Here is a 23327-nt window from a genome sequence, read left to right on the forward strand (position 1 = left end):
TCTTTACCGCCAACCTAAACTCATCTAATCTGTGGAAAATTTTGAAAGAGATGGGAATAACAGACCATCTGACCTGCCTCTTGAGAAACCTGTATGCAGGTCAAGAAGCAACAGTTAGAACTGGACATGGAACAACAGACTGGTTCCAAATAGGAAAAGGATTACGTCAAGGCTGTATATTGTCACCCTGCTTATTTAACTTATATGCAGAGTACATCATGAGAAACGCTGGCCTGGAAGAAACACAAGCTGGAATCAAGATTGCCGGGAGAAACAGAAATAACCTCAGATATGCAGATGACACTACCCTTATGGCAGAAAGTGAAGAAGAACTAAAGAGCCTCTTGATGAAAGTGAAAGAGGAGAGTGAGAAAGTTGGCTTAAAGCTCAATGTTCAGAAAACTAAGATCATGGCATCTGGTCCCATCACTTCATGGCAAATAGACGGGGAAACAGTGGAAACAGTGTCAGACTTTGTTTTTGGGGGCTCCAAAATCACTGCTGATGGTGATTGCAGCCATGAAATTAAAAGACGCTTACTCCTTGGAAGGAAGGTTATGACCAACCTAGATAGCATATTTAAAAACAGAGACATTACTTTCCCAACAAAGGTCCATCTAGTCAAGGCTATGCTTTTTCCAGTGGTCATGTTATGGATGTGAGAGTTGGACAGTGAAGAAAGCTGAGCGCCAAAGATTTGATGCTTTTGAATTGTGGTGTTGGAGAAGACTCGTGAGAGTCCCTTGGACTGTAAGGAGATCCAACCAGTCCATCCTAAGAGGAGATCAGTCCTGGGTGTTCATTGGAAGGACTGATGTTGAAGTTGAAACTCCAATACTTTGGCCTCCTCATGCAAAGAGTTGACTCATTGGAAAAGACCCTAATGCTGGGAAAGATTGTGGGCAGGAGGAGAAGGGGACGACAGAGGATGAGATAACCGGTTGGATTCCATCACCAACTCGATGGACATGGGTTTGGGTAAACTCCGGGAGTTGGTGATGGACAGGGAGGCCTGGCGTGCTGCGATTCATGGAGTCGCAAAGAGTCGGACACGACTGAGCGACTGAACTGAACTGAACTGAAACTCATCTAATATCTAAACTCATTCAACATATAAGATCTTGACAAAATAAATTAGGAGAAATGTATGGTCTTGCAATCTTTGAACAAAAATGTCCATTTAAAAAATTAATTTGCTTTAAAGTGTTACTGTATCTATGTTGTTAATTATGTACTTGTACTGCATCTAAGCAGCTGAGGATAGTAAAAACAGCTCTAAATCCAGAATCAGAAAACTCAGACTTGAGCAAACGCACACTCATAAGCTGTGGCAATGTAAATATGGTCATTTATCTTCCTCTTTGAGTTTTCATTTCTTCATCTGCAAATAGGGGGAAAATAAAAAACCCTTCAAAAAAGTTGTTTGAGGATTAAATGAAGAAAATCTTTGTAATGTTATTGCATTACTATAGAGAAGTCTCAAATTGAACAAGGCTTCATTATATATATGCTCAAGTATCATGACTGTAAGGCAGGAGGAAAAAAAAATAAAAAGCAAGCTGCCTGCAATCAAAATCCCAACTAAAATAAGTAAGAACAGAAAATACCTTGAATACTTTCAAAACTTGCAACTGAAGGTAATATTTCAAGTGACACAAAAATACTTTTATTGTACAAGTTTCTGTTTACTGCTAATAAAAATGTTATTTCTTATTCCATACAGTTTGACTGACAGTTTCAATTTTCTCTTTGGCTAAGAGGAGATGAACTACTGAGCAAATAATTGTGTACTGTGTCATAATATAAAATCAAAGAGATTTATGCAGAAAATTTAAAAACTAATTATATATGGTTTTTTTATGAAAAATTTCCTTGCCATGAGCCATTTCACTAAATCAATGAGGTCAAAAGTCAATTTGCAATGGGCTGAAGAGGTGAAAAATTGCCAATTAAAACTATATGCTTCCTTTGTAAAAAGTTCTACTAAGAAAGAATGCAGGAAGTTATCACAGAAAATAAAGAGCCCCAACAGAGACAGGTAGAAGGGAAAGACGGAAGGAGGAGGGTGGTATGTAAGTTCAAGGCGATCAGGGAAATGGTAAGGAGAAATTGGTAGCTGCTGCTGCTGCTGCTAAGTCACTTCAGTCGTGTCCGACTCTGTGCGACCCCATAGACGGCAGCCCACCAGGTTCCCCAGTCCCTGGGATTCTCCAGGCAAGAACACTGGAGTGGGTTGCCATTTCCTTCTCCAATGCATGAAAGTGAAAAGTGAAAGGGAAGTCACTCAGTCGTGTCCGACTCTTCGCCACCCCATGGACTGCAGCCTACCAGGCTCCTCCGTCCACGGGATTTTCCAGGCAAGAGTACTGAAGTGGGGTGCCATCGCCTTCTCCGGAAATTGGTAGACTCATAAGCAATTACTGATGTTTGCAAAGTAAATGAGAGACAAGGAAATGGCAATAGTAAGAGCCTCAATCTTTCTGCAGTCCAGATCTGGATTTTTTTCCCTTTGGTTGTCATTTGAAAGGCACTGTTTTTTTCTCATTGCATAACATACTAAAATTGCAAATGACTTCCTAAATGCCAAATCAAATGAACATTCTTCAATCTCTATCTTGCAATGAAGCATTTGATGTCTTTATCTTCTTGAAACTTTTCCCTCATTTTTCTTCTTGAATCTCCTTGAAAATCTCTTTTTCTTAAGGCCCTCTCTGAATCATTAGGATAGAAAAGGTTATGAGTTGTAAGGAACAAAACACTGGTGCAACCCAACAAAAGTGTCTCCCTCAATTACGCTGCAAGTCTGGGACCACTCTTAAGGGACTTTGATACTGATAATCACTCAGGGAATCAGGGTGACAGAGGCTTCAGCTCAAGGCATTTTATAATCATCAGGACAAGGAAAAAGGAACCAGCTGATTCCTGTATTGCCTCTTAAAGCTCCTCCCCAGAAGTGATACACATTTCTGTTCACACTCCAGTGACCAAAGCAACAATTTCACAGTGACCTGAGAAGCACAATATTACCCTATGTCCAAAAGGAAAAGAAACATTCCCTATAATTATATTCTTTCCCTCCCATTATAAATGTTTTACAAAATTAGACTCAATCTCCTTTTTCCACATTCTTCCTGAGTGACTTTATTCACTTCCTATGTGACAATAACACAAAACCTCTCTCATAAACTCCAGACCCATTTATCCCTACTTGAATATCCCAAAAGCACCTTTAATTTAACATGTCTAAATCCAAACTAATTACCCAACCCATGCCATCTCTCATAGTGAAGAGAGATGTTTGCTGTCTTTTCCTTTCTATTCAACTGTAATTTTCTTTAGACTGCAGCTATGTTTTATTATGCTTGTATTCCCAGGACCAAGCAAAACACCTGTCACTTAATATAAACTCAAGAAAAAAATATTTGTCAAATGAATGAATAATGGAGGCCATGTTCATGAAGCTTGCATATATCCTTCAAACAGTTCAAATTGGTTATACAAGTCTCAGGATTAAGTGCTTTAAGTGGATGCCTGGTACTGAACAAAGCACTTAAAGATAAGACTAAGAAAGAGGCTTCCCAGGTGGCACAGTGGTAATGAATCTATCTGCCAACGCAGGAGATACCAGAGACCTAGGTTTGATCCCTGGATCAGGAAGAACCCCTAGAGAAGGAAATAGCTATCCAGTCCAGTATTCTTGCCTGGAAAATTACATAGACAGAGGAGCCTGGCGGCTACAGTCCATGGGGTTGCAAACAGTACACATGACTGAACAACCGTCCTCCCCACCCCACCGCCACACACACACACACACACATACACACACGAAAGAATAAAGGGTAGAAACAGGAGACTGGTTAGGAGACTAATGCAGTGAAAGATGACACTGGGGTAGAACAAGGTGGAGCAATGGTAATAAAAGGATTTGGTGGGATTCTTGATATATTTTGAAAATAGAGTTAGCAGGATTTACTAAGAGATGAACAAAATGAGGACTATAAGAGAATGAGGGAAGTCAAAAGTTGACTACAAGTCGCTTGGCCTGAGCAACCAGAAGGATAGAGTTATCATTCATTAACATATAGAACTGCAAAGGGAACAACTTTGGGGGTTAGCATGAGCAGTTCAGTTTAGACATTTTAAGCATGATATATCAAACATCTTGAGGAGATATCAATTAAGCTGTTAAATATTTGAATATGAAGTTCAGGAGAAAAGCTGGAGAGGAGATATAAATTTGAAAGTTGTCATCAAAAATGATCTTTCAAAGCATGAGAATAGATGAGCTCACCTAAGGAATGAGAGCAGACACAGAGGAGTTGGCCTAAGATTGAGCACTGGGCACTTCACCATTAAGAAGACAGAGAGAAAAAGGGACTGAGAAGGAATAACCAATAAGATAAAATGAAAATAAGAGAGTATGCTGTCCTAGGAGAAAATAAAAACATGTATCAGGGGGAGAGGAGTGACTGCTCTGCTGTATTAGCTGCTGTTAAATCAAGTAAGCTGGAAGGACTGATGCTGAAACTGAAGCTACAATACTTTGACCACTGGATGCAAAGAGCTGACTCACTGGAAAAGACCCTGATGCTGAGAAAGACTGAAGGCAGGAGGAGAAGAGGACAACAGAGGATGAGATGGTTGGATGGCATCAACTCAATGGACATGCTGCTGCTGCTGCTGCTGCTAAGTCGCTTCAGTCATATCCGACTCTGTGCCACCCCATAGACAGCAGCCCACCACCACCAGGCTCCCCCGTCCCTGGGATACGCCAGGCAAGAACACTGGAGTGGGTTGCCATTTCCTTCTCCAATGCATGAAAGTGAAAAGTGAAAGGGAAGTCGCTCAGTCGTGTCCGACTCTTCGCGACCCCATGGACTGCAGCCTACCAGGCTCCCCCGTCCACGGGATTTTCCAGGCAAGAGTACTGGAGTGGGGTGCCATTACCTTCTCCGGAATGGACATGAGTTTGAGCGAACTCCGGGAGAGAATAAAGGACAGGGAAGCCTGGCATGCTGTAGTCCATGAGGTCGCAAAAAGTTAGACATGACCTGAGCAACTGAACAACAACAACGAAATCAAGATGAGGACTGAGAATTGACCATGGACTTGAGAAGGTGCCAGACATTAGTAACCTTGTCTGGTGTAGTTTCAGAGAAGCTGTGGGGACAAAAGCCTGAAAGGAGTGAGCTTAGAGAGAATGGAAAGGATACAAAGATCCATCCTTCACATGAGGATGTGAAGTACAGGGCATGAGTACAACTAGAAGCTAACATATATACATCATTTTAACCAGTAATTAAAACCATCTTTATTTAATAAAGAATATGAAGTTTCAGGGATTTCATACAACCTATTCAAACTGTGGGTTTGATGGGGATAGTTTTCTTTCTCATTTGCCTTGCTTTGACCAATAATTAAATTATCATTAAATAAAAATTTATAATCTTATTCATGATTTTTACATAGGTCACGCTCAAAGGAAACTTTTCATTTTTTTTTTATTTTATTTTATTTATTTATTTTTTTTTAATAAATTTATTTATTTTAGTTGGGGGCTAATTACTTTACAATATTGTAATAGTTTTTGCCATACATTGACATGAATCAGCCATGGGTTTACATGTGTTCCCCTTCCTGGACCCCCCACCCACCTCCCTCCCCATCCCATCCCTCTGGGTCATCCCATTGCCCCGGCCCTGAGCCCTTGTCTCATGCATCGAACATGGAATGGTGTTCTGTTTCACATACGATAATATACATGTTTCAATGCTATTCTCCCAGAACGTCCCACCCTCACCTTCTCCCTCAGAGTCCATAAAATTGTTCCATGCACCTGTGTCTCTTATTCATTTTAGCTTTTAAAATTTTAAGCAACCTATCTTGTCTCTTTGTAAATTTTCTCTTCCTTCCCCCCACCCTCTGCCATTTTCTTCTTTCCTGAGCTTCACTTTCAAGTGAAGTGCTTAAAAAGTAAAATTCCACTTTTTTCTATTTTTATCACAGTCTTGATGTACTGGTTGATCCCCAGTGATTTAAAGAATTAAAAAGTAAATATAATTGTTTTCAAAGGATTCAATTGTGGATGAGTGAGTGAGTGAAAGTCGCTCAGTCATGTCCGACTCTTTGCGACCCCATGGACTATACAGTCCATGGAATTCTCCAGGCCAGAATATTCGAGTGGGTAGCCTTTCCCTTCTCCAGGGGATCTTCCCAACCCAGGGATAGAACCCAGGTCTCCTGCACTGCAGGTGGATTCTTTACCAGCTGAGCCACAAGAGGAGCCCAAAAATACTGGAGTGGGTAGCCTATCCCTTCTCCAGCGGATCTTCCTGACCCAGGAATCGAACAGGGGTCTCCTGCATTGCAGGCAGATTCTTTACCAACTGAGCTATCAGGGAAGCCCCTCAAATGTGGATATATGTGTATAAAAATGTGAGTTAAAGTAAATGTTAGAAAATTAAATTATTCCTCATATATCTTATAGTTTATTTTCATCTTAAAATATGTAAAACTATTTCTTAAAATTAAAAGGCTTCCTGCATTGCAGGTGGATTCTTTACCAACTGAGCTAGGAGGGAAGCCCACACAAATGGGTTAATTTTAATAGAAATTATTTAATGCCAATAGATTTAACTTTTAAGACATTTATTAATATTATGAAATACTTCAGAAAAAAAAAAAACATGCCCAATGTTAGCCTTCACTAGCCATCTAGTTGTCAATGTGGTATCAACTTAATACATGTTGTATCTAAACAAAGAAGCATACAAATTTAAGAATAAAACAAATTGTTTACCACTGCAAAATATTCCTCAGCCACCATGTGCAGCCACTGAGAATACTAACTCATGAGTACTTCCAAACCCACATCCTGGAACACAAAGTGAAACAAGAAAATGGCACTACTGTATTCATGCTTTCCGCTAGGAAGGATTTGCTAAGTTCATTTGTTTTTCTTCTCTTAAGTGTTTCCTCTGTCCACATTTTCTCCAAGCCTTGAAGCTGTGTTCATTCTAATGTGAACAACATCACAACACACAATCTTCTCAGTATTTTGCTTCCAGGACTTTGGGCAAGAGAAGTAGGGAAGTTTTCCCAGAGGCTTGAACAGTGAGTCCTGAGAGAATGCTTTGTCATTGAATTTTACCACTGGCATATCTCTCCCCTTTCCCACCAAGAGAAAGCTCAGAAAAGGTCAGAAACGTTCCCACTTTGTTTCAACAGTGACCTTGTGTCTGCTACAAGGCCATAGGATGAAAATTAGAGCCTCTGTTATCTGCACACAAAGTCACCAAAGAACAAATGAAGAGCTTTGAGACCCAGAACATGCTGGACAGTTGAAGACTGTCACTTTCAGGTAGAGGACTGAAAGTGGTGTGGCTAATCTCTGAATATTACTGGAAACATCTCAAGTGATAAAGAATAAGGAACATGCAAACGTCTTTAAATGATATTTCTTCAGTTCAGTTCAGTCGCTCAGTCATGTTTGATTCTTTGTGACCCCATGGACTGCAGCATGTCAGGCTTCCCTGTCCATCACCAACTCCCAGCTTGCTCAAACTCACATCCATCGAGTCTGTGATGCCATCCAACCATCTCATCCTCTGTTGCTCCCTTCTCCTCCCACCTTCAATCTTTCCCATCATCAGTCTCTTTTCCAATGAGTCAGTTCTTTGCATCAGGTGGCCAAAGTATTGGAGTTTCAGCTTCAGCATCAGTCCTTCCAATGAATATTCAGGACGGATTTCCTTTAGGATGCACTGGTTGGATCTCCTTGCAGTCCAAGGGTCTCTCAAGAGTCTTCTCCAATACCACAGTTCAAAAGCATCAATTATTCTGCACTCAGCTTTCTTTATGGTCCAACTCTCACACCATACATGGCTCCTAGAAAACCCATAGCTTTGACTATTTGGACCTTTGTAGGCAAAGTAATGTCTCTGCTTTTTAATATGCTGTCCAGGTTGGTCATAGCTTTTCTTCTAAGGAGCGTCTTTTAATTTCATGGCTGCAGTCACCAACTGCAGTGATTTTGGAGCACAAGAAAATAGAGTCTGTCAGTGTTTCCATTGTTTCCCCATCTATTTGCCATGAAGTGATGGGACTGAATGCCATGATCTTAGTTTTTTGAGTTTTAAGCCAGCTTTTTCACTCTCCTCTTTCACTTTCATCAAGAGGCTCTTCAGTTCCTCTTCACTTTCTGCCATAAGGGTGGTGTCATCTGCATATCTGAGGTTGATATTGATATTTCTCCCAGTCATATCCACAACCGGGCACTGTTTTCACTTGGACTCCATCTCTTCACTGTCCAGCAATCTTGATTCCGGCTTGTGCTTCATCCAGCCTGGCATTTTGCATGATGTACACTGTATATAAGTTAAATAAGCAGGGTAACAATATACAGCCTTGTGTACTCCTTTCCCAGTTTGTAACCAGCCCACTGTTCCACGTCTGATTCTAACTGTTGCTTCTTGACCTGCATACAAATTTCTCAGGAGGCAGTTAAGGTTGTCTGGTATTCCCATCTCTTGAAGAATTTTCCAGTTTGTTGTGATCCACACAGATTAAAAGATTTACTGAACATGTATTAAAGATTTACTGAACATGGCCCCTACCCATCAGAACAAGACCCAGTTTTCCCCACAGTCAGTCTCTCCCATCAGGAAGCTTACATAAGCCTCTTATCCTTAACCCTCAGAAGGCAGACAGAATGAAAACCACAATCACAGAAAACTAATCAAACTGATCACATGGACCACAGCCTTGTCTAACTCAACGAGACTATGAGCCATGCCATGTAGGGCCACCCAAGACAGATGGGTCATGGTGGAGAGTTCTGACAAAACATGGTCCACTGGAGAAGGAAATGGCAAACCACTTCAGTATTCTTGCCTTGAGAACCCCATGAACAGTATGAAAAGGCAAAAAGATGGGACACTGAAAGATGAACTCCCCGGGTCAGTAGGTGTCAATATGCTATTGGAGAAGAGTGGAGAAATAACTCCAGAATGAAGAGACAGAGTCAAAGTGAAAACAACACCCAGTTGTGGATGTGACCACTGATGGAAGTCAAGTCTGATGCATAGGAACCTGGAATATTGCATAGGAACCTGGAATGTTCCACGAATCAAGGTAAATTGGAAGTGTTCAAACAGGAGTTGGCAAGAGTGAACATTGACATTTTAGAAATCAGTGAACTAAATGGACTGGAATGGGTGAATTTAATTCAGATGACCATTACATCTACTACTGTAGGCAAGAATCTCTTAGAAGGAATGGAGTAGCCCTCCGAGTCAACAAAAGAATTCAAAATGCAGTACTTGGGTGCAATCTCAAAAACAACAGAATGATCTCTATCTCTCTTAGCTTCCTAAAATTTCCAACTCATTACTATTAAAAATTTCCAAAGGAAGGTCTAGCCTAAGACAGAAAATCACCTCTAGTTTTGGAAGACAATTATTCTCTACTTGAAGATCCTTTTATTTTTAAATTCTGTCTTATTTTCTTTAGTTTAAATTTTAGTTCCTATAAACGGGTTAATTTATGTAATTGCATCATATCAGTTTTCACCCACAGGAGAAAGTTCTGTAGTTTCACATATAGTCTGATGTACAGGTATAATTATGCAGAAATTTTTAAAACAATGAAGATTTAAATGCTAGCTTTTTTGGAAAAAAATTTCTTCCAAGAAGGTGGTGTACCTTTTTTTAATAGTCACAGTGTTCCATACTTAATTCAATGAAAGGTTTAGTCTTCCACTGAGCACATGATAAAACTGATCCCAGATGCAGTTTTTATTTCACTAAATGCAACCTGAAAATGAACACATTCTTTCATTTGGGAACAAAATTCAATTATAGAGAAACAGAAAAATGCAATCTGAGATCAATAGCCTATTATAGTGCCAGCATGAAGGATAATTTCAGCTCAGTTTAATCTACTGAAATATGTGGCTATATACTATTTATTTGCTTGTTCATTCCTACATGCAAAGTGACATACATTTAGTTTAATTTTATTGAAATACAAAGGGGATATGTAGAATTGAGGAGTGTTCAAAAGCATAATAGAAAATTCAAACTCAACAAGGTAACAACCTGATGCCAAAAAATATGTATATATATATTTCGGTAAGGTATATAGTCCCTCCTTAAAAATACAATTGGAATTTTAATATCCAGTAGTCTCATTCTAAAGAACACTATATTTTTTTTAAAAAGATAACTCACAAGAAAACAGAAACACTCTCTGAGCTAGAAGTTAATTTTAAAGATGCGTATTTTTTTTTTTTTTAATTTTAGTTGGGGGCTAATTACTTTACAATATTGTAATCGTTTTTGCCATACATTGACATGAATCAGCCATGGGTCTACATGTGTTCCCCCTCCTGGGCCCCTCACCCACCTCCCTCCCCATCCCATCCCTCTGGGCCATCCCATTGCCCCGGCCCTGAGCCCTTGTCTCATGCATCGAACATGGAATGGTGTTCTGTTTCACATATGATAATATACATGTTTCAATGCTATTCTCCCAGAACGTCCCACCCTCACCTTCTTCCTCAGAGTCCATAAAATTGTTCTATGCATCTGTGTCTCTTATTCTGTCTCGCATGAGCCCATTATACAGAGTGAAGTAAGCCAGAAAGAAAAACAACAATACAGTATACTAATGCATATATATGGAATTTGAAAGATGGTAAAGATGCATATTTTGATTTCATAAATTTGTTTTTAAGGTAGGAGTCTTGTATAGATCATGTAATTGACTTCTGTGTTTTCATGGATAAGCAAACAAGATCCAGAGAGACTGACTTGTTAATTCAACCAGCTAGTTAACTGGGATAAGAAGTGTGGTCTCCTAATTGGTTAAATGGGATAGAAAGCCTCCAGAGTTGAAATGTCTCTGACAGGGCTCAGGACATGCTACCTCCAAATATGGCCCCTTGACATATTGGATATTTTAAGCTGAAGGAATTTGAGAAACAGCATGTTAAAATAAATATCAAATTGGTTGCCACATTAGCAAACCAAAACTTAGGTAACTTTCATGTCCCTGTAAATGTTTCACTTGACCAGAAAAGCGAGTCTCTGCCTATTTTTTTAGCTATCTGTGTATTCATTTAAATATTTTACTACAAAAGCATTACATGCTTGATGTAAGAATGAACAAAAGCTACTTTTTTTTTTTTTGCTTTCTTACAAATTTACCAGCCTGGAAAAAAGAAGTCAGATATAGGTCTTTTCAACATGTTCTAGAACCAAAACAAACAGGCTTCCACTTTTGACATTCTCCTTCCTTTGGGGTACTAAATCTAATGCTCAGTCTGGATGTAAGAAGGGTTATTTTTTGCTATTTTATAAAATAAAGTGTTATATTAGTCCTCTTTGCACAATTCTAAGTAACAGAAGCCATGGATGAACTTGGAACTAGGGATTACTAAAGATAAAAATACCCCGGTGGTCCAGTGGTTAAGACTCCATGCTGCCAGTGCAGGGGGTGCAGGTTCCCTCTCTGGCTAAGAAACTAATAGCCTGCACACTGCACAGCACAGCCAAAAAACTAAACTAAAATAAAAATATATTGGTTTAGTAGCTCCACACCAACAACTATTTTCTACTTGCTCTGTGTAATTTGGAGCCGAGCTGAAAATACTTTGACTTTCCACGATGTCTTTAAAGGGTGACTTTTTTAAACCAGTATTTCATTCTGTGATTGTTTTAGTTATTCATATTTTGTTGTCATTACTGCCTTCTACTTTAATTTTAAAATCTGAGGTGATTTCCAAAAGGGCAAAATTTTTAAAAATCAAATCAATAGATATGCTTTATTGCAACATAAACTGTAAACCCAAAATATTGCACCAAGTGATTATGGTGAGATTATTTATGCATTCCCTTTTAAAGGTCACTCCTCTAAATTGAAGGCTTTCTATCAAGCTGACATTGCCTTTGTTTTGCTGATCATTGTTTAACCTATGACAATCTATTTTCCTCTTAGGAGAAGAAAACCTCCTTAATTTACATTAATACACACAGGTTTGACAGCCAATGTTGTTAGGACTTCAATGCTTATTAATAGTTATGTACCACGACCTTACTGAGAACTTTTTTTCTTATCAAATAACACACTGAAAACATTATATGAAAATATAGCTTCACCAAAGAGGCTTGCTTGAGAGTTAATGTTGTATCTAATGGATCAAAAATATTTACTCCATTGATTGTTCCTCTTCAATTCAAGGTTTAATAGACTAATTCATTAATCATACAGAGTTGTTGTATGAAGGAAGGAGTCAATTCATTTGCACTAAATGTGTTTTTGTGATGGGGGAACATGGACTTTTTGAGCTAAACTACAAATACATTGAAGGTTAGGTAGATGGTATTGAGGAGAAGGCAATGGCACCCCACTCCAGTACTCTCGCCTGGAAAATCCCATGGATGGAGGAGCCTGGTAGGCTGCAGACCCATGGGGTCGCTAAGAGTCGGACTCGACTGAGCGACTTGACTTTCACTTTTCCCTTTCATGCACTGGAGAAGGAAATGGCAACCCACTCCAGTATTCTTGCCTGGAGAATCCCAGGGATGGCGGAGCCTGGTGGGCTGCCATCTATTGGGTCGCACAGAGTCGGACATGACTGAAGCAACTTAGCAGCAGCAGCAGCAGATGGTATTGAATGGCAAGGTAGAAATATAAATTTTTATAATGAACAAACAAGTTTTAAATTGTATAACAGGAGAAACTTAATAACAATATTGTGGCTATAACAACCCCAGATTTTATATTTTATTATAGTTTTTTAATGTTATATCTCATTAGTGGAATTTTTCTATTAATACTTGTGCTTTAAAATCAACTACTAAGAGGAAATGTTTGCAGCCCAAAGAATGGGTCATTTTTTCAAGCAGTAAAGGAAAAATGGAGAAAAGCAGAGGATCAAAGGAAAAGAAATATCAGATAAGGAGACCTACCAGCAAATTAAGGACTGTAAATGAAACATACTGTTCAAATTGATTGGTGTTATATTTATTCTCTCTAAACCCTAGAGAAAAGCATTAAATAATTTCAGAGAAATAAGTTTGTGATGTGCTGAGGTACTAGAAGGTAAGTAATTCTCTGACAAGCTATAAATAACACCCATTCATTCATTCAAAATCTACTCAATGCTATGGACTCTGTGAGGGACTGAGGATACAGTTAAATAAAACAGTCCCTAAACTAATGAAGTTAATTTGAATTCTATTAATAAAGTCTGCCTATAAAGAAAACTGTCACTTTGTTCAAATTATGCTTGACTATTTCCTAATAGCTGTAACTAGAAACAAGGGACAAGAGCAGCCCGTATTTCTCATTCTTAGGTACACCTGCTGCAGAAAAGAAAACATAACACCATTGTATTTGACAGTTTAGAGCTAGTGCTGAATCCCAACAAACAGTGAAAGTCCAACTGAAGTAAAGGAAAGTCAAGTCGCTCAGTTGTGTCCGACTCTTTGTAACCCCATGGACTGTAGCCTACCAGGCTCCTCTGTCCATGGGATTTTCCAGGCAAGAGTACTGGAGTGGATTGCCATTTCCTTCTCCAGGGGATCTTCCTGACCCAGGGATCGAACCCGGGTCTCCAGCATTGCAGACGCTTTACCACCTGAGCGACCAGGGAAGCCACAGCTATGGGTATGGATGCAGTTGTTTGACTTGGAGGTTAAGGTGGAATCAGTGAGTATATGACTTAACACAAAATTATTATCTTACAATTCCAGAAGTCAGAAGTAGAAAATGGGTCTTACTGGGCTAAAATCAAAGTGTCAGCAGGACTGCGTTTATTCTGAAATTTCCGGGGAAGAATTAGTTTGCCTATTCCAGCTACTAAAGACCACCTTGCACTACTTGGTTCAGAGCCCCTACTTCCATCTTCAATGCCAGCTGCACAGCATCTTCAATCTCTGACTGACTCTTCACATTCCTGCTTCCCCCTCTCACTTATTACTGCCTTTACAATCAATTGGGACCAACCAGATAATCCAGAATAACTGATATCCCTAATTCTATCACATCTGCAAGGTCCCTTTTGCCAGGTAAGGTAACATAATCATAGATTCTGGGGGTTAGGACATGGACATTTTGGGGGGCCATTTTTTTGCCTATCACACTTGAGTTTTATGTTATGACTAGTTACCTAGGAAACCTTTTCACTTAAACTTCCCTGGTGGTCCAGTGGTTGAAAGTCCACCCGGACTAATGCCCCTGCAGGGGGCACTAGTTTGATCCCTGGTCTGGGAGGATTCCACAAGCCATAGGGTAGCTGGGGCACACAGCTGCACCTCAACTACTGCGCCCACGCACCTTAGATCCACGTTCTGCAACAAGAGAAGCCACCTCAATAAGAAGCTCACGCATTGCAACGAAGACTAAGCCTCACTCGCCACAACTAGAGAAAGCCACGTACAGCAACGAAGACCCAGCACACCCATAAATAAATAAACTTTTTAACAAACACTTCCAGGGGATGGGGTTTTATTAGAAGTTTTCAGAAATTAGCTATGTATGGAGGATGCAATGTTTAAAGACCTAAAGACCTAGCATATGAAAAAGTCAAAAAGAGAAAACTGTTAAAACCACCAAGAGGAGCCTATTGTTTGCGAGAGACAGATACACAATTGTCGTATTTATCCTCTTCCTACCAACGTTTTCAACTGAGACAGGACTATTTTTTAGTAGTTACTAGGTAGTTAGTGAATATGTCAGTTAGCTAACTGACTGACTGGAATGTTTTTAGTTGTCAAAACAACTGGGAGAGACATCAGTGGCATTTAGACATGCCAGATACACCACAATATGAGGACGAGCACTACACAAATTATGAAATGACAAAAAAAAACAAGATTTTTGTAGGCAAAAACCTGTTTATAATTACTTGGGCCTAGAAACTAATTCCATTTTTATATGTAAATACAAAGTATTTTTTGCATTCTTTTATCAAAGATCACACAGAAGGCACTAAGAAAATCAAGCAAAACATGTAGTATTTTTATCTGGCACTTAATCAAGAATTGCCTATCATTTTGGAAAATTATACTACCATCAGTCATGCTTGCTCAATTTATCAGTACAATACAATCTGCATCCTTAGCTATTGCATTCAGCATGCTTCTCTGTGTATGTGCAAGCCCCTCATGACATCATCATGCCTTCCAGTGTACTTGTGCTCATGGATTTACATACTGAAATACACGGTCATTATATAGTAATATATATTTTTTGTTGGCATCTATCCCATTTTTACAATTAGGGCATTATGTTTACTTTGTAAAGTAAAAGTAAAGTGTTGGTCGCTCAGTTGTATCTGATTCTTTGTGACCCCATGAACTGTGCCCCCCAGGTTTCTCTGTCCATAGAATTCTCCAGGAAAGAATACTGGAGTGGGTTGCCATTTCCTTCTCCAGGGAATCTTCCCGACCTAGGGATTGAACCCATGTCTCCTGCATTGTAGGCAGGTTCTTTGCTGTCTGAACCACCAGGGAAGCCAAACCCCTGTAAGGGAGGTATAATAAAACATGTTACATAAAGGGAGCTGTAGGGCTGTGATGGATTTTCAGGGCAATAATTACCACTGATTCTGACTTTGGCATGATTTTAGGTAGCCTCGAAAATTAAGTAAGTAAGAAAGATGCTTCTTACCGCAATTACCAAAAATGATGAAGATTTTGCTTGCCACTTGTTATATTTCAGTTGGCTTCTGAGAGCTTAGTCATATACCATGACTAATAGTCTACAATATGCCTCTCTACTAGACCTCAGGAACTTTTTCTCCAATACTACTCAATCTACAACTGTGGATGGTGAAGGATATGAGAACATTATTGAACATAATTCATTACACTGGTAAATACAGGGGGATGAAATAGATCCCACTTTTTTAAAATAGAGAAGGTTATGATATCAGTTACTAGAAAACTACAAGAAGAATTTGGTTTGTATCAAGTGTGTTTTATTTCAGTAACAAACAGTATGCCCATAAAAAGGAGTTAGACATTGAGTGTTAGGCAGTAGGTATCTATAAGAGACAATGATCTATTCTCTTTTTTAAAAAAATGAATTAATGTTGTATTCTTATCTCCAAATTTTGGATAAAAATTTTTCATTTCCTAGAGAATTTTTGATGTGCATGTTGAGTTTTTAGAGGGAAGAACAGTTCCTTTAAAAGGAAATCTTCTGGATAACCCTAGGTAAAAGGATATAGACACATAAAGTATAATGGGGCTTCCATGAAGCCATGCTTATCAATCAAGAAACAAACAGACAAACAAAACCAAGTATTGCATGAGCCTCAAGAAATTATGTATTTACCATGGTTTTCCTGAAAGGGGCAGTACTGGGTAAGTTTTACATAACACATCACACAGCATGTTGCCTAAAGTTCTTCTTAACATTTCTCTCTCCTCCTAAAATGCCACATACATGGCTATTATTAAACTTTCTTCACAGTGTCTGTATATTTTCAAATTCTGATCCTTCTTACCAACCTCTTAGGATTATGGATTTGTACTCCATGATGACTGCTTTTCTTAAGAGATCAGTCCCCAAGAATACTGCCAAACAAAATTCTTCTCAACCTTCCAAGTTAATGTTTATTAACCATACATCCCAATTGGTTATAAAGTTTCTGTTCCCCCTCTTAGGCTGTCTTACGGACTATCTCAGATGCTCTGAGCCCTCTGTACCTCATCAGTCTTTAATACTATTTCCATCCTTACAAATCAGAAGCCAGACCAGAAGTTCCTAAATCTGTGATACTCTATGGTATACTGTGATACTATATGGTAGCTTTTATAACTATCACTAGAGTCTACCTGCATATGTTTTCCTGTGCTTCTTTTCTTCAACTTCAAGTGCTTTCTGTCTAGAATTACAAAATCCTTCCTAGATGGACTTTCACTTCTTCAAGAACTAACCGCATTAAACAGATTAGGAAACAACCGTTCCAACATTCTTTTTTCCTACAAATTTGTTATTTGCTTTTTTTTTAAGTTTTTTTTTTGTTTTTTTTTTATTTTTTTTATTTTTTTATAAATTTATTTATTTTAGTTGGGGGCTAATCACTTTACAATATTGTAATAGTTTCTGTTATTTGCTTTTGATTTCTTAGGCGTGAGACTATTTAAACATTCATTTTAAAATTTTCTAAAATATTTACTGTGAAATCATTTATATAGTCTTTATTGAAAGATAAAAATTAAAAGCTTTTTGTGACTCAAGTCTAATTAAATAAATACCCTTTTTTTGCTTCAGTTTCTCAGCGTATGGGATTAATTAGTTTCTGTCCAGCACTGCCCTAAGGAGATTTTACATCTGGAAAACATAACTCAGTGTTGTAACTAGAAATATGTACACTATACAGATGAGTTCTATACAATCTACATTAAGGAGACCACAGAATTCCTCAAGCCTTTTGCTCTAATTCTATTTTATCCCAAAGAGTAATCAACGAATTGGAGTTAACTGTATATTATATAGATATGTATTAATATATGATATGACACTATATCATATCTATTGATGACTTTCTAGTCCTGAAAATTCTGCTTTGCTTCAACCTCCAAATGGGTCAGCAACTTCTTAGAATATATCGTCTCCTTATTATAAACTTGGTGAAATCAACCTTTCCATAACATATGATTTTCTACTCCATGCAAAAATATTCTTAAACAGAAAAGCAAAGAAAAAGAAAGGAATACATGAAAGGAAGAAACAATTTCTTTTTACATTCTTCAATTGGTGTTCCCTTTAAATAATTTTCATCCTGTAATATTATATTTTTAGAAGTTACTTCAAATGCTTTTTGGAAAGGACCAAAGTACAAGTATAGACATATACCTACAGAACATAGTTATACTATATTTCCTTCTGACCTTTGACAGTGTAATCCCTATAAAAATATTTTTCCACAGTTTAGAAAAATCTCTTTAACACAAACTGTGGCTTTAAAAAATAAAAAAATTAAAGCAGCATCTATCAAGCTTAATACAAATGTAAATAACTATTTTAGGAGCCTCAAATATCACTATTTTTAGCAGGAAGAAAAGGGTCTTACAGTTGAATGGTAATATAATTAGCATTATGCCCAGCAAAAAAACCAAAGCTAAAATTTTAAGAATGTTTTTAAAGCTACAAGGAGTTCAGGGTTTTTTTTTTTTTTTCGTAGTAACAGAATTGCTAACCTCAAATTTTTATATTCTAAAATCACTCAAGAAAGCCTTCTTTAGAACATTTAACAGAACGTGTATTTGCTCTGTGAACTGACCTGTAAGTGCTATTACTTTTCTACTGCCTGCTCCGCACTCTCTACCAGCAAGTAAGTCTCAGTAGCATTTTGAGCGCTGTGATTGGGAATAGAATAAAATATTTCAAGCATATTAGATATATCAAACTTACTAATAAAACTGAAGACTGACTTCTTTATGAAATAATTTAAGTGCATAAGCTTTGTAATTTCCCAGTAATAGGATGTCTGCACTTATGAAACTAAAAATAACTTGCTTAACATTTACTTTTATAATACAGTTGACCCTCAGGGTTAAGGGCACCAACCCTCCACGCAGTAGATGAGGTATAACTTTTCAGTGAACCCTCAGTATCCACACTTCCGCATCCACAGATTTAACCAACCTCAGATGGCATCCTGCTCTAGTATGCATTTAGTGGAAGAAAATTTGAGTATAAGTGGACCAACACAGTATAAGTCCTTCTTGTTCAAGGGTCAACTGTATTTACTACTTGGCGTGCACTCTTCTAAGCACTTTATAAACATTAATTCATTTCACCCTTTCAACAGCTCCATGTGGTAGGGACTAGTATCATCTCTCAAGATCATATAGATCGTGGGTGGAAGACTCTATTCCCAGAGTGCGCACACTGAATCATTAGACTAAACAGTCTTTCATTTGCTTTTGTCTAAAAGCATTACTGAATAGGATGTTTGGTTTTTTTTATGGATGCAGGAAATCAAAGGTAGAATGAGGGAGAGATGTGCCTTTGTGAAGAACTATGAACTTCTGTCACCACAAAAATTGTAATACTGTACTTTGAATTTAATTACCTGAGTCTGTAACTCTCTTTTTTTTTACGTGTTTCCATGTAAACATGCTTTGAGTAATGAAGTTTAAACCTGGGCCATGTGTCAATTATCAATTATCACATGCATTTTAATAAACTATTCCCCAAACTTAGAATCTTAAATAACAACCATTACTGTTTCTCCTGTCAGTCAGCTGGGCAGTCAGGTCTTAGCCCACCTCACTCAGATCTCTGTCATTAGCTAGGGTTAGCCAGGCAGCTCTGCTGATCTGGGCCAAACTTGAGTGGATTCAAAATACCTGGGAGGTCTCAACTTTGTTCTACCTACTCTCTCATGCTCCACTAGGCTAACCTAGGCTTGCTTTTATGGTGATGGCAGGATTATTGCAAGAGAGAGAAAGAAGAGTGCAAGGGTTGGCCTAGACTTAGGACTTTTACACTATCATTTGCATTGATTCCATTGGTCCAAGGAACTCATCCCAGATTCAAAGAGTGGAGAAATGGACCTCACTCTGTGATGCAAGAAACTGCAAAGGCACATTCCAAAGGGGATAGAAGGTGAACATTTGGGCTCTTCTGTGATCTATCTACCACTGCATATGCCATTTTTTTTGTATTATTCTGAAACAGTGTAATATATGGTCTATTCCCAATTATTTCCAATGTATATGAAACATACAACAAGACAGATCATCTTCAAGGCCATAAAACAAATAAGATCTAATCTTAAAAATAGAAATCATAAAATTACATTTTTAAATCATAATAGAACTATCTAGAAATCAATAGGAAGGAGTTTGGAAAATCCTCAAATATACGGTAACAACACAGTTCTAAATAAATAAGTCAAAGAAGAAATCTTGAGAGAAATTTTTAAACATTTTGAACTACATGTAAATTAAAATCCAACATTTTTAAATGCATAGAATACAATTAAAGCAATACTTAAACAAAAAGGTATGGAATTAAAGTGCCTAAATTAGAAAAGAAGAAATACCTGAAATCAGTGACTTAGGGTCTATCTTAAGAAACCAGGAAAAAAAAAAACAAAACTAAAGAAAATGAATAAAAACTAAATATTGGGGCAGAAATCAGTATAATTAAAGATAAACTGAGAAAAATCTGTTAAATCAAAGGTAGCTCACTCTAAATAAAGTTGAAATGAGAACTTCCTTGAGAGATAATAGTGCATTGGTTCTCACACTTTTTAGTCTCAGGACCTCTTTACACTCTTAGAAAACACTGAGAATTCCCCTGTCAACAAATTTAGAACACAGAATACACAACCACATATTCCATTAGCCATCATAGAGATATTATCATCACAGATTATTTAGCCTCTGAAAAACTTTACTTAGAGTACTCACGTAAGAATGGAAAAAGCAAAATAATGTCTTATTATTACGAAAAAAGTTTTTTTAGTTCATAGATACTAAAGAAGGCTCTCAGCAACCCCAAAGGGTCCCCAGATAATACTCTGGAAAATCTGGAAGAGGAAGATACCAAAGGCTCAGATAGACTGGATGCTAGAATGAATTTATCATGTAGACTTACTCCTCTACCCCCCAACTCTGTATCTCCTAAAGAGTCCAAAGAAGACTCCTTTCACCAAGACCATGTAATAAACATTCATGAGGGGTACCCCAGCATCTTCAAAGTTCTGAGATGGCTGTTCTTTGCAGGCCAGAAAAGACAGAGGAACTGCTGCTATTGAACTGGGCTCCTTGAATTCAATAGGGATAGTAGCAGAGTGACAGTTACCAAGTCACAATACTTGTCAAAAACAGGTTGATGTGGTTGCCATAAAGGGTAGTAAAGTCAAAGCATTAATAAGAATAACTTGAAATAAATATATACGTTTGGCATAGGTAATTGATCATGGTGTTCTTAGGACTGAATTAGAAAGGCAACCTAATAATAAAGTCTTAATTTGCAGAAGTGGAATGTTCTAGGTCTGACAAGAGTTTGGGTCCCCAAAAATCTCAGAATGCAGCTTAACTCATTATGAATAAGTTTACATTAAATTTTACATTAAAGCCCTCAGTCTCCTTGGTTTTCAGTAATGCAAAGTACTAACTCCTCTTTCCTAAATGAATCATAATACTGATCATTAATATTTCAAACATCTTAACTTAAATCTGACAATGTTACATTGGAGTTAGGGTTTCAGTAGGAACAGAAACTTGCTGCCAGGAGAAACTGTATTATGCTAAAGATTCAGTGTGACCAGGCTTTACTGACCCTTAAGAGCACCAACTGCCTAATATTTGGTTCAATTTACAATGCATAAAACGAAACTTAGTGAAGTAACTTCGTATTTTTTACTTTATAAAGCTGTGCAAGCTGTAATATCCATTGTGCCCAGCACTTGACCACAAAGAAAGAGGATTAAATTCCTTCTTCTCCAGAGAGATGGGAGTTTGTCCCTAAGAATGTTTACTCATTATAGTTCTACCACGTCAAAATGATTTTTTAAAGCTAGTGTCCTCTTAGTGCAGAGTTGTTGAATTATTTTGAAACACAAAAGCACAATTAAGGACTAGCTTCCATCAATATGTATACTGTTAATATACTGAATACAGATGATTTTGAGGATCTCTTCGTAAGAACATTCTGTGAGTAACTGCTGAGTCCCATTTTGGGCCTTTCTGCATATTGGCCTAGAGGTTTTCCTTAGAACCACAATTTCTTATCCATAGCTGATGGAGAAGCTCTGTGGTCCCAAGCTGAAATGTGGTACCTCAAATGAATTAGGTTTTAGTAAGCTATTATTCTATACAAACTTAGAAGAGTTATTTACTGAGAATTGACTCAAAAAACACATATGCTGCTTCTGCTTGAGACAGCCAAAGTGGAATGATATGGAAAATACATCCAAACTTTAAGAAATATTGAGACAGCAGTTTAAAGACGATCTTAATAGCTTTTTATTCCTTTCTTACTCTTTAATAACTTCAGTTTTATTAAGGACTTACTTTATGGGAAGAAAAAAATGCAAAAAAGGGGCTAAAAAGGAAGCGGTAAAGACTGGCTTCAGAGACAATTCAAGCCTGACTTTGCTGCAGATAGTGTCATTTTTCCCAGAAAGAACGAAATAACTTTAAATTATTTAAATATTCCAGATCCTATTAATCTGGACTTCTTGGAAAAGAAATACATATTAAAGCTGAAATTAAGAAAATGTAAAAAGGCTTTTCAAACTGTCAAAACAGTATCTGCTATTAAGGATATAAATTACTCAGCTTTCAACTACCAAAGTCAGAAGGTGATTAACTTTAGTGAGAGATTAATTGTAAAAAACCACTCGTATTGTCAAGAGAGCATAGAAATTTGCATAATTAGTAAAAAGGACGCAAGTCCTATCATAATTCTCCTCTACTAGAAAGTATCCAATTGCTGTCACTCAGAGTGTGTTTTCTGTTACTGCCAAATCAAATTATCACAAATTTAGCAGCTTAAAACAGTGCAAATTTATTACCTCACAGTTACAACAGGTCAGAAGTCCAGAGAGCTCAAACAAGTCTGAGTCCCAGAAGGCCAAAATCCAGAAGTTAGCTGAGATGTGTTCCTTTTCCAAGGTTTCGGGAGAGAGTTTTCTTACCCATTCTGGCTGATTCCAGAATTCAGCAGTTGTAGGACTGGCTCCAATTGCTTGCTATCAGCTGAGAGCTCTTCTCAGAAGCTCTGTTTCTGACTTGGGAGGAGGGGATCCTCTGAACGGTCTAATGGCTAATTGACTAAATTGAGTCCACCTGAGTAACCAATATACTCTTCCCAACTCAAGGTCCATACCCTTTGCTTGCTTGCTTGCCTACTTTTTTAATTGAGATATGATTAAAGGGGGTGAGAAAAATGCCATCCAACCATTGGATGGCATCACCAATTCGATGGACATGAGTCTGAGCAAGCTCTGGGAGTTGGTGATCGACAGGGAAGCCTGGAGTGGTGCAGTCCATGGGGTCGCAAGGAGTCGAACATGACTGAGCAACCGAACTGCTGATTAAACGGGAAAAGGGGAGGGAGGGATATAGTAGGAGCTTGGGATCCCCTGACGAAGGGAATGGCAACTCACTCTAGTATTCTTGCCTGGAGAATTTCACGGACAGAGGAGCCTGGCAGGCTATAATCCACGGGGTTGCACTGAGTCGGGCCAACTGAACGACTAACACAGAGACACACTACTATATCTAAGACAGATAACCAACAAAGACCTACTGTCCAGCACAGGGAACTATACTCCATATTTTGTAATAACC

At 38.0% G+C, this 23327-nt stretch overlaps 1 protein-coding gene across 7 annotated transcripts in view; it reads right to left on the reverse strand.

Moving 5' to 3' along the window:
• NUP35 (nucleoporin 35) overlaps positions 1–23327 on the reverse strand; it is a 100976-nt gene that overhangs the window by 26519 nt on the left and 51130 nt on the right. For 2 of the 7 annotated variants that reach the window (XR_014079789.1, XR_014079793.1), the window contains one exon: positions 23287–23326. The exons of 3 other annotated variants lie outside the window; for them this stretch is intronic. The gene's annotated coding sequence lies outside the window, so the exon portion shown is untranslated. Of the gene's footprint in view, positions 1–18298; positions 18375–22872; position 23327 lie in introns of those variants that run through there. 2 more of the 7 variants (XR_014079788.1, XR_014079791.1) reach the window with 2 other exon arrangements.

The sequence above is a fragment of the Giraffa tippelskirchi genome, chromosome 3, assembly GCF_054371585.1.
Source record: "Giraffa tippelskirchi isolate mGirTip1 chromosome 3, T2T-mGirTip1v1.2.pri, whole genome shotgun sequence".
Taxonomy (NCBI): domain Eukaryota; kingdom Metazoa; phylum Chordata; class Mammalia; order Artiodactyla; family Giraffidae; genus Giraffa; species Giraffa tippelskirchi.